The following is a 15,729-nucleotide window of genomic DNA, read 5'->3' as shown; positions in this document are numbered from 1 at the left end:
GCCCAAGTAAAGTATCGATATCGGTTGAAAAACGTGGTTTCCCGAATCCCCCCAACTGACATTTTTATTATTATTTGTGTCATTGTTAGAGAGAGAAGAAGCGTTTAGTATGTCATCGAAACCAGAAAAAAACACCAAAGAATGTGTGTGTGTGTGTGGGTCGTGTGTCGTGTGTGTGTGCGGTGTGTGAGAGTGTGTGAATGTGTTCGTGTGTGAATGTGTTGTGTGTGTGTGTGTGCATGGGACAAGTGTGAGATTGTGTGACTGTGCGTGTGAATGTGTGTGGGTGGGTGTGTGTAACAATGTGTGTGAAAGTGTTGGTGGGTGAATGTGTGTGTGTGTGAGCAGAGTGTCGTGAATGTGGGTGTGTGTGGTGTGTGTGACAAGTGTGAAGTGTTGTGTGTGAAGGGGTGTGCGGTGTGTGGGCTGGTGTGTGTTTGTGTGGTGGGTGTGTGTGTGTGTGGTGTGTGTGTGTGGGGGTGTGTGTGTTGACAAGGTGTGAGAGAGTGTGTGGAATGGTGTGTGTGTGTGTGTGTGTGTGTGTGCAAGTGACAATGTGGTGAGATATTGTGTGACCTGTGACGGAAATGCATGTGTGTGTGTGTGTTGATGTGATGTGCTGTGTGTGTGTGTGTGAGTGTACTTGAAAAAAACTTGAGGGAAATATGACATTTATGTATTTCACCATCTCCCCCCCCTCCTCCTCAACAACACAACTCACCTTCAATAAATAACTACAACATAAACACACTTCCACTACAATCAACATAATCTAAAACAACACCAATCAAGAACATAATCTGCTGGAAAAAAGAGGTTTATGTGAAATCAGTCCTTCAGAGACTCGCACTTGAGGTTCAAGTTACAAGCTTCGCAGCAGACACAGCGTTGAAGTGAACGTTTCCTTTTGGTCCACAGCAGCTCCGTCCTCACGTCCTTCAGTCTTCTAAGAGGATCCGGTCTCTTAAGAGGATCCGGTCTCTTAAGAGGATCCGGTCTCTGAGCCGTGAACACAGACAGCAGCTCAAAGAGCTCAAACATCCGAGGTGAATAAACGAAGACTAGGCAGCATGAAATCCTCCTGCAGTCTCCTTTAGGGCCTTTATCGCTCTAAAGGGGGTCTGTGGGGGTCTATAAGGGTCTGTAGGGGTCGTATATGGGTCTGAGGGGTCATGTAGGGTCAGTAGTGGTCTATATGGGTCCTGTACGGGGTCTGTAGGGGTCTGTAGGGGTCTATTGGGCTGTAGGGGTCTGTAGGGTCTGTAGGGGTCTGTAGTGGTCTATATGGGTCTGTAGGGGTCTGTAGGGGTCTATATGGGTCTGTAGGGGTCTGTAGGGGTATATATGGGTTGTAGGGGTCTGTAGGGGTCTGTAGGGGTCTATAGGGGTTTAAAGGTGATCCATAGGGATTTAAAGAGGTCTGTATTGGTCTAATTTGGATCTACAGGGGTATAAGGTGATCTGGATATAAAGGGATCTATAGTGGTCTTAAGGGGTTTATGGGGTTCTAAAGGTGATTATAAGGATTTAAAGGGGTCTCTAGGGGTCTATAGGGGATCTATATGGGTCTAAAGGGGACCTACAAGGGGATAAAGGTGATCTGGACATAAAGGGACTATAAGATAAGATAATTTGTTATTAGTCCCAATGGGGGGGAAATTACTGTACTGCACTTGTGTAACACTTTTTTAGTACTCACACACAGGCCTGAAATACACACACATGCAGGACCTATACTAGCACTATACAGGAGAGATGTCAGAGTGAGTGGGTGCCAGCTGAACAGCGCCCTGAGCGGTCGGGGGTACGTGCCTGCTCAAGGGCACCTGGCAGTGCCCAGGAGGTGAATGGCATCCTCGCCACCAATCCACGCCCAACTTTTTGGGTCCATACGGGGATTTGAACCAGATGACCCTCGGTTCCCAAGCCAACTCCCTATGGACTGAGCTACTATGGTTTAGGGGTTTATGGGGTTCCTAGAGGTGATTTATAAGGATTTTAAGGGGTCTATAGGGATCTATATGGGGTCAATGTGCATCTACTAGGGGTCTAAAGGGGATCTATAGGGTTCTATGTGGATCATAGGGGTCTAAAGGGTCGTATGTTTTGTAAAGCGTTTCTGGATTCTTTTTTAAAAATAACAGTATATCGGCACATGGATTTTTAAATAACCAAACATATCGGTCTTAAAACTCCTTTATGGGTCGGGTTACTAGAGGGTCCGGGGCCATGTGGTCCCGGGGCCTGAGGGTGGTCAACCGATCCGATCCATTTCATCAGAAATGAATCTGTCTCTGTGTGTGTCCACTGGCTTCGGTCTGTTGCCATGGAAAACGGCTGATGATGTCCTCCACTTCTCTCCCAATCTCTTTATTCATTGAACTTATTGATCCACTCGAGCTCAATAGCATCCGAGCTAACGCCGGGCAGCCTCTCGAAATCCCCCGTCCGCCTCATGCTAATTTGTTATGCTAATTTAGTTGCTAATGAGGTCGTCGAGTGAATGTGGCTCTCGACTCATTCGCGCTGAGAGCGTCATTTGAGGCGAGCGTCCTGTCCTGCTTAACTGCGTCAAGATGCTAATTATGCTAACGAGAACAGGTGCTCAGCTAATGCCGCTAATTAGCCGCTGCTAATGTCAGGCTAAAGCACTCGATAGCATTCAAGGGTTTATTAAAACGTCGGTTAATTCACACGACCTGTGGAAATAACAGCTCTGACACACACACACACACACACACACACACAGACAACACACACACAAACACCACACACACCACACACTCATCAAACATCCGTAACACACAACACACAACACAATAGACACAAACACCACACCACACTCACTCACAGGGTAACATAGACACACACACACCACACACCACACCCACACCACACCAGGACACACACACGCACACACAACCAGCACACACACAACCACAACCCACACACACCACACCGACACACACAGACATCACACACACACAACACCAAACCACGCACACACACACACACAACCGGGTAACACACACAGACCACACACACACATCGACACACACAACACACACACGACACAATAAACACGTAAACACAGACAGCACACAGTCACCCACAGCACACACACACCACACACACACACACACACCACACCACAAACAGACACACACAGACACACACTCACACAACCACGCACACAACCACACACACACACACACAGGGTACACACACAGACCAACACACAACCACACACAACACATACACACACTCACACACCACACACACAACCCACACACACACACACACACAGACACAGCACACACACATCACACACGGTAACACACACAGACACGCACACACACAGGCACACACACACGACAGCACCACACACGACACACACACAACCACACACCACACACACACACAACACATCACACACAAGCACAACCAACACACAAAAGGTAACACACACAGACACACACACACACACACACCACCACAGACACACACACAACCACACACACACACAACACGACACACACACACCACCACACACCCCCACACACACACCACACACAAAACACACACACAACCACACACAACACACAGACACACACACACACACAGACACGCACATACACACACACACAGACAAACACAGACACACACAACAACCACACACACACACAGACACACACAGACACACACACACATACACACACACACACACACAACCACACACACACATCAGGTTACACACACAGACACACACAACACACAACACATACACATACACATACACAACACACACAAACACACACAACCAGGGCGGTAACACACACAAACACACCACACACCACACACACACACACAAAAACACACACACAAAAACACACACACACATACCACACACACACACACAACCACACACACACATACAGGGTTACACACACAGACACACACACAACACACACACACATACACAGATACACACTGACACACACACACACAGACACACACAAATACACACTCACACACACACAGACACAGACTGGCTAAAAGTGCTTTTTGCCAAGGCGTCTGGTGGGTTGGGTGATGGTGATTTTGGGGCTGAACTAAAACGATCTCACCATGGATAGTGTGTTACTCTGTGATCTCTAACCGAGCAATCACCATTATCTGGGTCGGGGGGGTCACGCTAGGTGGTGACGGAGACGGCGGTCGTCATGGTAACAGCCGATAAAAATGACATCAGCGTGTACCAACGTGTCAGTTTGGAACTTCGTGGTCTCAGTAGGCCGAGCCATCCTGACTCTTCTTCTTCTCTCTCTGAGTGGTTAACACCCCTCCACCCCCCCCCCCCCCACACACACAACCACAACCCACACCACACAAACACACACACACACAAACACACACCACACACCACCACACACACACACACACACACACAAACACAACACACACACACACCCTTACCAGCAGGAGGTTTGTTCTCTGGATGTTGTTTGTTGTTACATGATGTTCAGAAATACAAATTACAGCTGAGTGCTGTTTAGTATTCACACACACAGACACACAAACACACACACATACAGACACACACACATACACACACAAACACACACACGCATACAGACACCCACACACATACACAGTCACGTTATGGCCTTCACGACTGAAAACAGAAACAGAGTAGGAGTTAGCATGCGGTTAGCTTAGCACAAAGACTAGCAACAGGGCAAAACAGCTAGCCAGACCTCCATATAAATAATCACTACTTTTAGCGTGTATAGAGCAGCATATCTCCACCAGCTCCATGTAAATATCACTACTTTTAGCGTGTATAGCAGCAGCATATCTCCACCAGAATCCATGTAAATAATCACTACTTTTAGCGTGTATAGAGCGCCATATCTCCACCAGATCTCCATGAAATAATCACTACTTTTAGACGTGTATAGAGCAGCTATCTCCACCAGACTCCATGTAAATAATCACTACTTTTAGCATGTATAGAGAGCATATCTCCACCAGAATCCTGTAATATCACTACTTGTAGGTGGTTTAGAACAGGATATGAATGAAGTGTGTTTTACGATGATAAAAGCGGTGATTATTTACATGGAGTCTGGTGGGTGGTAGCGATTTCTTGGCTGTTTCTGGTTTAAAGTTCACTAATTAACACTACGTATTTTTGTTTGTTTAAAAAAAAACTTTTTAAAATCTGAACAAGGAGCGTAGTCTCAAACTGTGACTGCAGCTCAACCAGCACTGCTATTAACGAGTAAAAACATCTGACATAACAAATCTGATTTAATTTAAACCCAAAACATTAGAGTCTGCAGGCAGGCAGATAATTCTACCACAACAAGATGCATGATGGGAGCTCACACGTAACCTTTATGATTATGATCAGGGAGTTTAATATGTTGTACAAATATGTGATATATTTACACTTCCATGAGGAATGTGATTAGAGAAGGAATGTGGTGCAGAATCATATCAGAGAAGATGGCCGCCAAGAACAGCTGACCTTTGACCCCCAGTGTTTTCGCTGTTGAATGAGACGAGGAGACGCTGCTGGGCCTTAACTTTTTGGGGAAATTGAAATTATTCAGCGTGCGCAGGACTCTGATGACTTTATTTGACCAGAGATGCTTCATTCCTTTGGGACTATAGGAACCGGAATGCCCTGGACATCTTATGAAATTCTCCTCTCTCTTCTCTCTCTCCCCTGTCGTGTCCTTCTTGTTCTCTCTCTCCCTGTCTGTCTCCCGTCTCTCTCTCTCTCTCTCTCTCTCCCTGTTCTGTCGACCTGTCTCTCTCCTCTCTCTCTCTCTCTACGCCCTGCTCTGTCTCACCTGTACTCTCTCGCCTCTATCTCCTCTCTCTTCTCCTGCTCTCTCGATCTCTCTCTCTCTCTATCTATCCTGTATTCTCTCTCTCTCCTGTCTGGTTCTCCTCTGTCTCTCTCTCTCTGTGTATCTCTCCTGTCTCTTCTCTCTCTGTCTGCTCTCTCTGTCTCTCTCTCTCTCTGTCTCTTTCTATCCCTGTCTCTCTCTCTTGTTCTCGCTCTCTTCCCTGTCGTCTCCTGTCTCTCCTGTCTCTCTGTCTCTCTTCTCCTGTCTCTCTCTTCCCTGTCTCTCCCTGTTTGTCTCACTGTCTTCTCTCCTTCTGTCTCTTTCTCTGTCTGTCTGTTCTTTCTCCTGTCTCTCTCTCTCCTGTCTGTCTCCTGTCGTCTGGCTGTCTCTCTCTATCCCTGTCTCTTCAGTCTGTCTCTCTGTCTACCGTCGTCTCCTGGTCTTCTTCTCATCTCTCCCTGTCTCTCTTCTCCCTGTCTGTTCCCTGTCTTTCTCTGCTCTCTCCTTCCCTGTCTCTTCCCCTGTCTGTCTCTCTGCTCTCCTGTCTGTCTCCCTGTCTGTCTGTCTCTCTCTCTCCCTGTTCTCGGTCTCCCTGTCTGTTCTGTTCTCTGTCTCTCTCTCTCTCTCTCCCTGTCTCTCTGTCTCCCTGTCTGTCTCCCTGTCTGCTCCTCTCTCCCTGTCTCTCTCTGTCTGTCTCTTGTCTACCTGTCTCTCCCTGTCTCTCTCTTACTGTCTCGTCTCCCTGTCTGCTCTGTCTGTTGTCTGTCTCTCTATCTAAGAGATGCTGAGACTACATCAGTTCATGTGACGTGCACTGTACATTAATTGAACGTTGGCGCCATCTACTGTCTCACTGTATAATCTTCAGAGATCTGGTGCAGTGTGTGTGTGTGTGTGTGTAACTTATGTACATGTACGCGTGTAAACACGTTATTTATACACAACTTATATCTGTACATAGTAGTCAAACGGGCATGTTAACGTTACTTGATCAAAGCCGGACTCAAGTTCCGTGTTCATCTTACTCAACCAATGAAGCCGTTTCTGATAAAAATCCAAAGTATAAGTTCTTATTTATTAATATCTTTGCATTTACCACTGTAAAAAATATATAGACTAATATGTTTGTAAAGTGTGTTCATACACAAGCACAGTCATGCTCTGTGTGAGATGTACAACTGAGCATGTGCGAAATGAAGCAGGCTAACCTGGGGGGGGGGGAATCGATGCAGGTAGTATTGACTATTTTCAGTGGCGATAATGCATCATATACAGGCACCAGTATGGATCTTTTATTATATATTTATTATATTTATATATATGTGTTGGATGGAACAGATGTGAGAGTTTCCTTTGGGGACGTCGTTGAAATTGGGAAAAATCAGAATTTGCAAAAAAAGAAGGTTATTAAATTGCAATACATCGCAGAATATTGCAATAGATTTAAAATTAGAATACAACCTGTATCGTGGCTCAACCCTTGTGTTGTCTTCCCGTCAACAATGGTCACTTTTTCAACATTATTATCGCTTTTTACAATTTGTGTCACTTTTTTCAATGTTGGGTGTTTTTTTCCAAAGTATTTTGATAGGTTTTGTTGTTGGTTGTTTTTCTCGCTTATTCGACGCCCATTTTTTGTGACAAAAAACAACGAAGAAGAACTGAAAACGGGTCAATGTGACCCAAGGACAACATGAGGGTAGGCGTCTGGTGACCCCCCCCCCAATGAGCATGTTAACCTCCTGGTGTCCTCGGGCTCAGTTGAACCCCTTTTCAGAAAGTTTCTAAATCAGAAATTTGGGTTTCACAAATCAAATTAAAAAACATAATAATGATGATGACGTGGATGGTTCCATACGACGCTCTCGATGTTAAAAACTGATAAGTTCACAATTTTCATGTAATTTCATGTTTTTGAGAAAAAAGTGACAGAAATGTAGGAAAACAACAAAACGGAGTGTAGAATTTGAAATAATAAGTGTTATATTGTGTAGGTATTTCAACAACAAACAAAGACCCACATGTTCTCTTCCTTAGACGCCGTGTTGAATAGTTTTTATGACTTAGGCATGTTTGCAACTTCTGTCTGTCTATTAATATCAGGATGGATGGAAACAGGAAGTAGAATCAGGAGTCGTCTGTCCAACGTTCCGTGTGTGTGTGTGTGTGTGTGTGTGTGTGTGTGTGTGTGTGTGGTGTGGGTTGTGTGTGGGTTGTGTGTGTGTGTGTGTGTGTGTGTGGTGTGGTGTGGTGTGTGAGTGTCTGTGTGTCCGTCTGTCTGCGGAGAACACAACACATGCTGCCGTGGCTTCTTCACACCTTCACCTGGTCGCGTCCTCACAGGTGGTCAGAAGCTTGTACTACCATTGTGTGTGGGTGTGTGTGTGTGTGTGTGTGTGTGTGTGTGTTGTGTGTGTGTGTGTGTGTGTGTGGTTTATTTACTCTGTTGACATTATGGAAAGGATCCCTACAGAGATTGATCTTAGTTAAAGAGGAAGATCCTTTTAGTTTAACATGAAACAGAAACACCATCACCAAACCACCAGACTCCAGTAAATAATCACTACTTTTAGCGTGATAACGCAATCTACCAGACTCCATGAAATAATCACTACTTTTAGCGTGTATAGAGCAGCATATCTCCACCAGACTCCATGAATAATCCCATACTTTAGTAGTATAGAGCAGCATTTCTCCACCAGACTCCATGTAAATAACACTACTTTAGCATGTATAGGGCAGAATATCTCCACCAGACTCCATGTAAAATAATCACTACTTTAGATGTAAGAGCAGCATATCTCCACCAGACTCATGTAATAATCACTACTTTTAGCAGTATAGACAGCATATCTCCACAGACTCAGGTAAATAATCACTACTTTTAGCGTGTATAGAGCAGCATATCTCCACCAGACTCCAGTAAAATAATCACTACTTTTAGCGTGGTAGAGAAGCATATCTCACCAGACTCCATGTAAATTCAATACTTTTAGGTGTATAGAGCAGCATATCTCCACCAGACTCCATGTAAATATCACTACTTTAGCGTGGATAGAGCAGCATACTCACACCAGACTCCATGTAAATAATCACTACTTTTAGGATGTATAGAGCAGCATATCTCACCAGACTCCATGTAAATAATCACTTACTTTTAGCATGTATAGAGCAGCATATCTCCACCAGACTCCATGAAATAATCACTATTTTACATGTATAGAGCAGCATATCTCACCAGACTCCATGTAAATACTCACTACTTTTAGCATGTATAGAGCATCATATTCCCACAGGACTCCATGTAAATAATCACTCTAGCGTGTATAGAGCAGCATATCTCCACCGACTCCATGTAAATAATCACTACTTTTAGTGTGTATGAGCAGCATATCTCCACCAGAATCCATGTGAATAATCACTACTTTAGCGTGTATAGAGCAGCATATCTCCACCAGACTCCATGTAAATAATCACGCACTTTTAGGTATAGAGCAGCATATCTCCACCGACTCCATGTAAATAATCACTACTTTTAGCGTGTATTGAGCCATATCTCACCAGACTCCATGTAAAAATCACTACTTTTAGCGTGTATAAGCAGATATCTCACGAATCCATGTAAATATCATATTGTAGGTGTATAGAGCAGCATATCTCCACCAGAATCCATGTGAATAATCACTACTTTTAGAGTGTATAGAGCAGCATATCTCCACATGGAAATGGGTGAATTAAGAGTTTATTCCAACCAGACCAGATGAACCAAGACGGCTTTTGGTAGTTTTATTTAGTTTCTGTCCACTTTGATGAAGTGTGTTTTTTGATGATAAAAGTAGGATTATTTACATGGAGTCTGGTGGGTTTGGTGATGGTGATTTGGGGCTCATGTTAAACTAAAAGATTTATCTACTGTCTATGTTTTTTCCAGGACAGCCGGCGTGGGGGGGGTCACCAGTGAGACGGTGGTGGGCGTGGCCAGGAGGGGGTACGCTGCCGTGCAGCCTCCGAGGGGTGAGTCAGCGGGGGGTGGAGGTGTGGTGGGGGGAGGGGCGAGCCGTCCCTGTTCACCTGCCACAACACGGTGATCAACGCCGCCGGAGATCAGGGACATACAGAAGTCACACAGGTACGAGGTTACGTATATATATAATATATATCATATATATATATATATATATATATTATATAATTCTATATAATAGCCTATATTAGTTTATGGTTCACTGCTGCTTAGCTACATTACTATTGCTATTTATGCACATACACACAACACACAACACACAGACACGCACACCCACACACACACATGCACACACGGCCACACACACCACACACCAACCCACACACACACACACAACACAAAGAAATATACACCATACACACACAACACATACACACACACACACAACAAACACATACACACACACACACCACACCCCACACAACACATACACACACACACAACACACACATATAACACACTCACTCTCCACCACACACACACACACACAACATACACAAACACTACTACACAACACACACACACACAACACACCAACACCACAACACAGACACTACCACACACACACACACACACACAAACCCACACCACACACAAACACAAAGACAATATACACACATACACACACCACACATACACACACACACACACACAAAACACACAACACATACCACACACACACACCACACACAAACACACACAACACACACACACACACACACACACACACATATACACACTCACCTCACCACCACACACACACACACACAACACACACACATACACAAACAACACCAATACATACACACCACAACAACAACACACAGACACGCACACACACATGCACACCACGCAAACACCACACACACAAACCCACAACAAACACACACAACAACAAAGACATATAACACACTACACACACAAACATACACACACACACAAACACACACATTACACCACACTCTCTCTCTCACACACACACACCACACACACACACACACACACAACATACAACAATCTCTGATCATCCTGTCTGCAGTTACTCGGTCTTGTTCTCCCTGTCCATCTTCCCCTCGGACCGTCTGACTCTGGTTCTATCACTGCGGGTCCAGGTCTCCGGTCTGTTCACGACCAGATCTCCAGCGTCCTCTATCATCGTCACCCGTACGTCCAACATCCTTCAACGGTTCTGTCAGCTTCACCATGATGATGATATGTTTTATCTGTTTTCATTGCCGCCTGCAGCTCGCTTGTGGCTCTGACGCATCCGACAGCGAGGATGACGGAACCTGAACGCACCACACACCAGGATGAGTACAGGACTCACAGCTCGTCTATTGGGCAAACCAAAGACTGGATGAATGCAGCTTTAACCCTCATGGTGTCCTCATGTTGTCCTCAGTTGTCTTCATGTTGTCTTCATGTTGTCTCCTGTTGTCCTCGTTGCCTTCATGTTGTCCTAGTTGTCCTCTGTGTTCATGTTGCCCTCATATTGTCCACGTGTTGCCTTGTGTTGTCTTCAGTTGTCCTCATGTTGTCCTCATTTGTCCCCGTGTTCCTCGTGTTGCTGTGTTGTCCCGTGTGTCCTCATGTTGTCCTCATGTTGCCCTCTGTGTCCTCATGTTGTCTTCATGTTGTCCTCCATGTGTCCCATGTTGTCTCGTTGCCTTCATGTTGTCCCATGTTGTCTCATGTTGTCCTCATGTTGCCCTCATGTTGGTCCTCATGTTGTCTTCTGTTGTCTTCATGTTGTCCTCATGTTGTCCTCCTGTGTTCCTCATGGTGCTTCATGTTGTTCTCACGTTGTCCTCAGTGTTGTTCCTCATGTGCCCCATTATTGTCCCGGTGCCTTGTGTTGTTCTTCATGTTTGCTATGTGGTCCCTGTGTCCTCATGTGGTCCCATGTGTCCTCATGTTGCTCATGTTGTCCCGTGTATGCCCCGTGTTGTCATCATGTTGTCCTCATGTTGTCCCAGTGTTGTCCTCATGTTGTCCCCATGTTGTCCTCAGTTGCCTCATGTGCTCATGTTGTCCCCATGTGTCCCTGTGTTGTCCTCATGTTGCCCTCATGTTGTCCCCGTGTTGTCCCCGTGTTGTCCTCGTGTGGTCCCTGTGTTGTCCTCATGTTGTCCTCACGTTGCCTTCACGTTGCCTTCATGTGTCTTCATGTTGTCCTCATGTTGTCCTCATGTTGTCCTCATGTTGTCCTCATGTTGTCCCAATGTTGTCTCAATGTTGTCTCATGTTGTCTTCATGTTGTCTCATGTTGTATTCTCAGTTGTCCTATTGTTGTCCTCATGTTGTCTTCATGTGTCCTATGTTGTCCTATGTGTTTCATGTGTCTCATGTTGTCCTCATGTTGTTTCATGTGTCTTCATGTTTTCCTCATGTTGTGCTATGTTGTCTCCTGTTGTCTTCAGTTTTCTATGTTGTCCTCATGTGTCCTCATGTTGTCTTCATGTGTCTTCATGTTGTTCCTCTGTTGTCATCAGTTGAGGTTTATTGACCATAATTTCCAAAATACTAAAGTTAAGTTGCGTTACGAAGTGTTGAACATGTAAGAAAAAGTTGAAAACCATTTATAGAAAGCCTAACAAAAGTGTTGATTTTAAATTTTAACGGGAAGACAACACCAGGTTTAAGGAGTCTCCCCCCCCCCCCCCCCCCGCAGGAGATCAGATATAATGCAGCTTTAAGGGGTTCCCCTGCAGGAGATCAGATATCATGCAGCTAAGGAGTCTCCCCCTGCAGGAGATCAGATATAATGCAGCTTTAAGGAGTCTCCCCCTGCAGGAGATCAGATATAATGCAGCTTTAAGGGGTCTCCCCCTGCTGGACGTTAGAGAGAATGCAGCTTTAAGGAGTCTCCCCCTGCTGGACGTTAGAGAGAATGCAGCTTTAAGGGGTCTCCCCCTGCTGGACGTTAGAGAGAATGCAGCTGTAAGGGGTCTCCCCCTGCTGGAAGTTAGAGAGAATACAGCTTTAAGGAGTCTCCCCCTGCTGGACGTTAGAGAGAATGCAGCTTTAAGGAGTCTCCCCCTGCTGGACGTTAGAGAGAATGCAGCTGTAAGGGGTCTCCCCCTGCTGGAAGTTAGAGAGATACAGCTTTAAGGAGTCTCCCTGCGGGACGTTAGAGAGAATACAGCTTTAAGGGTCTCCCCGGCGGGAAGTTAGAGAGAATGCAGCTTCAAGGAGTCTCCCTGCTGGAAGTTAGAGAGAATGCAGCTTCAAGGAGTCTCCCCCTGCTGGAAGTTAGAGAGAATGCAGCTTCAAGGAGTCTCCCCCTGCTGGACGTTAGAGAGAATGCAGCTTTAAGGAGTCTCCCCCTGCTGGACGTTAGAGAGAATGCAGCTGTAAGGGGTCTCCCCCTGCTGGAAGTTAGAGAGAATGCAGCTTTAAGGAGTCTCCCCCTGCTGGACGTTAGAGAGAATGCAGCTTTAAGGAGTCTCCCCCTGCTGGACGTTAGAGAGAATGCAGCTTTAAGGAGCTTCAGCTTTGGGTTCACTTTTCAGACCTGGAAGCTTCGTTAACATGATAACTGGTAGAAACTCTGTTCCTGTATTCAGAACTTTATTTTGAAACTCTTTTCCATCGGATTGGCAGGTTACAGCACAGGAGACGTGACGACGGAGACAGGAAGTGAAGTCACAGCGGGCAACATCACAGGGCCAGTGGTGGCGCTGGTTCAGGTGACAGTCACTAACCCAAGTTATACGCATTACTGTTGTTATTAGTGATAATACCGGAGATAAAGGATGTGTTGAATCCTTTAGGATAGTGGTTTAATTTACTAAATCCAACTAATATCATTAAGAGTCAAAGTCCCGCCCCTTCCGATGGACCGCCGTGGGACCGTAATTCGGAAAATGATGGTATTATAATATAATATCTTTTGATCCTGTTTGAATTGAGCCATGAATCACACACATGGTGAAAGTCAAGAAAGTCTCAGTTTGTGTGAAACTGTTGTATAAGACTGTGAAAACACGTAAGACTTCACACTTCAAAGTCACTTGGATGACGTCACGCAGAAGCTACGATGGGGATGTGGTCCGAATGGGGACTTGAACCGGCAACCCTCCGCTTCCCAACTCTCTACAGACTAGACTAGAGAGGCAACATGTAATAAAACTCTATGTTTGATGTTAAGAACTTGTGATCACCTGTTTTCTTACCTGGATGTTATTGTTGTTAACAGCTGTTTGTTTGTTTGTTTGTTTGTTTGTTGACAGTCGTCTGAGCAGGAAAACCGTCCGCTCGTCTTCATCGGAAACACCGTGAGAGTCTCCTTCATCGTCTTCATCCCCGCAATGCTGCTGACTGCTGCTTACAGTCAGTACACACACACACGCACACACAACACACACAACACACCACACACAGATACACACACCCACACACACCACACACACACACACACAGATAACAACACACACACGCACGCACAACAACACACCAACACACACACAACACACAGGCACACAACACACACACACAAACCACACACCCACACGCAGATACACACGCAGGCATACACCACACACAACACACACGCAGATACAACACGCAGGCATACACACACGCAGATAACCACGAGCAGACACACCACAACACACCGCAGATACACAGCAGGCATACACCACACACACCACAGCACACGCAGAACACACAGCGGCATACACACACACACACACGCAGATACCACAGCGGGCATACACACAACACACACACGCACACACACACACACGCAGATACACACACAGGCATACACACACACACACACGCAGATACCACGAAGGCATACACACACACACACCACACACGCAGATACACACGCAGGCATACAAACACCCACACACACACACACACACACCACACGCAGATACACACGCAGGCAAACATACACGCACACGCACAAACACACACGCAGGCACACACACACACACTGGCACACACACACATGCACACACACACACACACACACACATACACACACACGCAGGCATACACAAAAACACACACGCAGATACACATGCACACACGCACGAACACACACGCAAACTAAACTAATGAGACAGGTGGTCTTCCTCTGTGTGTGCAGGTGTTTGGAGGTCTGTGAGTGACAGGAGGCTGAACCAATCAGAGGAGGTGGAGGAGGAGGCGGCCAGCTCTGTGTAGCAACAGACAGGAACCACCTGTGAAAACAACTGTGATCACCTGTCATTTTGATTTATATTCAAAAGCAACGTGCCTTGCTCAGTGCCCAGGAGGTGAACTGGCATCTCTCCAGCTACCAGTCCACACTCCCTACAGGGACTTGAACCAGCAACCGTTCAGTTCCCAACCCAATCATCCATACAGGCTGAGCTACTGACACCCCTATCCATTCATTTATTGGGTCCTGTGGTTGTAGTCCTATGATTGTAGTCCTATGATTGTAGTCCTGAAAATGCAGCTTTATGCTAATTAGATAGATTTAAATTTCACATCTTGATCTGTTGACACATCTTGAGATGAATGACGTTGGGGAAATAATGGACTCTGATTTTTTTTTCCAACCTTGATTCCTCCAACCATGAAACACAATGCCATTAATTTGCTAAATTATTGGCAAATTTAGACACATTTTGCATTCATAAAATTACATTTTTTAAGTACATCCTGCAGCCTATAATGTTAAAAAACAGATGGACTGTAGACACAACCCTCCATCTTGTCTATGTTGTACCCATTTAACTCCTGTGTGTCCTCCCGGGTCAACACACCCTTTTTTTGACATTTGACATTATCAATGCATTATTATCTTTTTTTAGTTTCCACCACCACCACCTTACTAGTTTTACT

At 45.5% G+C, this 15,729-nt stretch overlaps 1 long non-coding RNA gene across 1 annotated transcript in view; it reads left to right on the top strand.

The window, feature by feature from the left end:
* Nucleotides 1-14,194, top strand: part of LOC116686618 (uncharacterized) — a 17,012-nt gene extending 2,818 nt beyond the window's left edge. The window contains exons 4-5 of the long non-coding RNA XR_004331313.1: nt 13,489-13,574; nt 14,118-14,194. This is a non-coding gene — a long non-coding RNA (uncharacterized LOC116686618). The remainder of the gene's footprint in view (nt 1-13,488; nt 13,575-14,117) is intronic.
* Nucleotides 14,195-15,729: the final 1,535 nt, after the last annotated feature.

This window comes from Etheostoma spectabile, unplaced genomic scaffold (genome assembly GCF_008692095.1).
Source record: "Etheostoma spectabile isolate EspeVRDwgs_2016 unplaced genomic scaffold, UIUC_Espe_1.0 scaffold405, whole genome shotgun sequence".
Classification (NCBI taxonomy): domain Eukaryota; kingdom Metazoa; phylum Chordata; class Actinopteri; order Perciformes; family Percidae; genus Etheostoma; species Etheostoma spectabile.
Note: the sequence above shows the minus strand (reverse complement) of the source record. Positions and strands in the feature narration are given on the sequence as shown.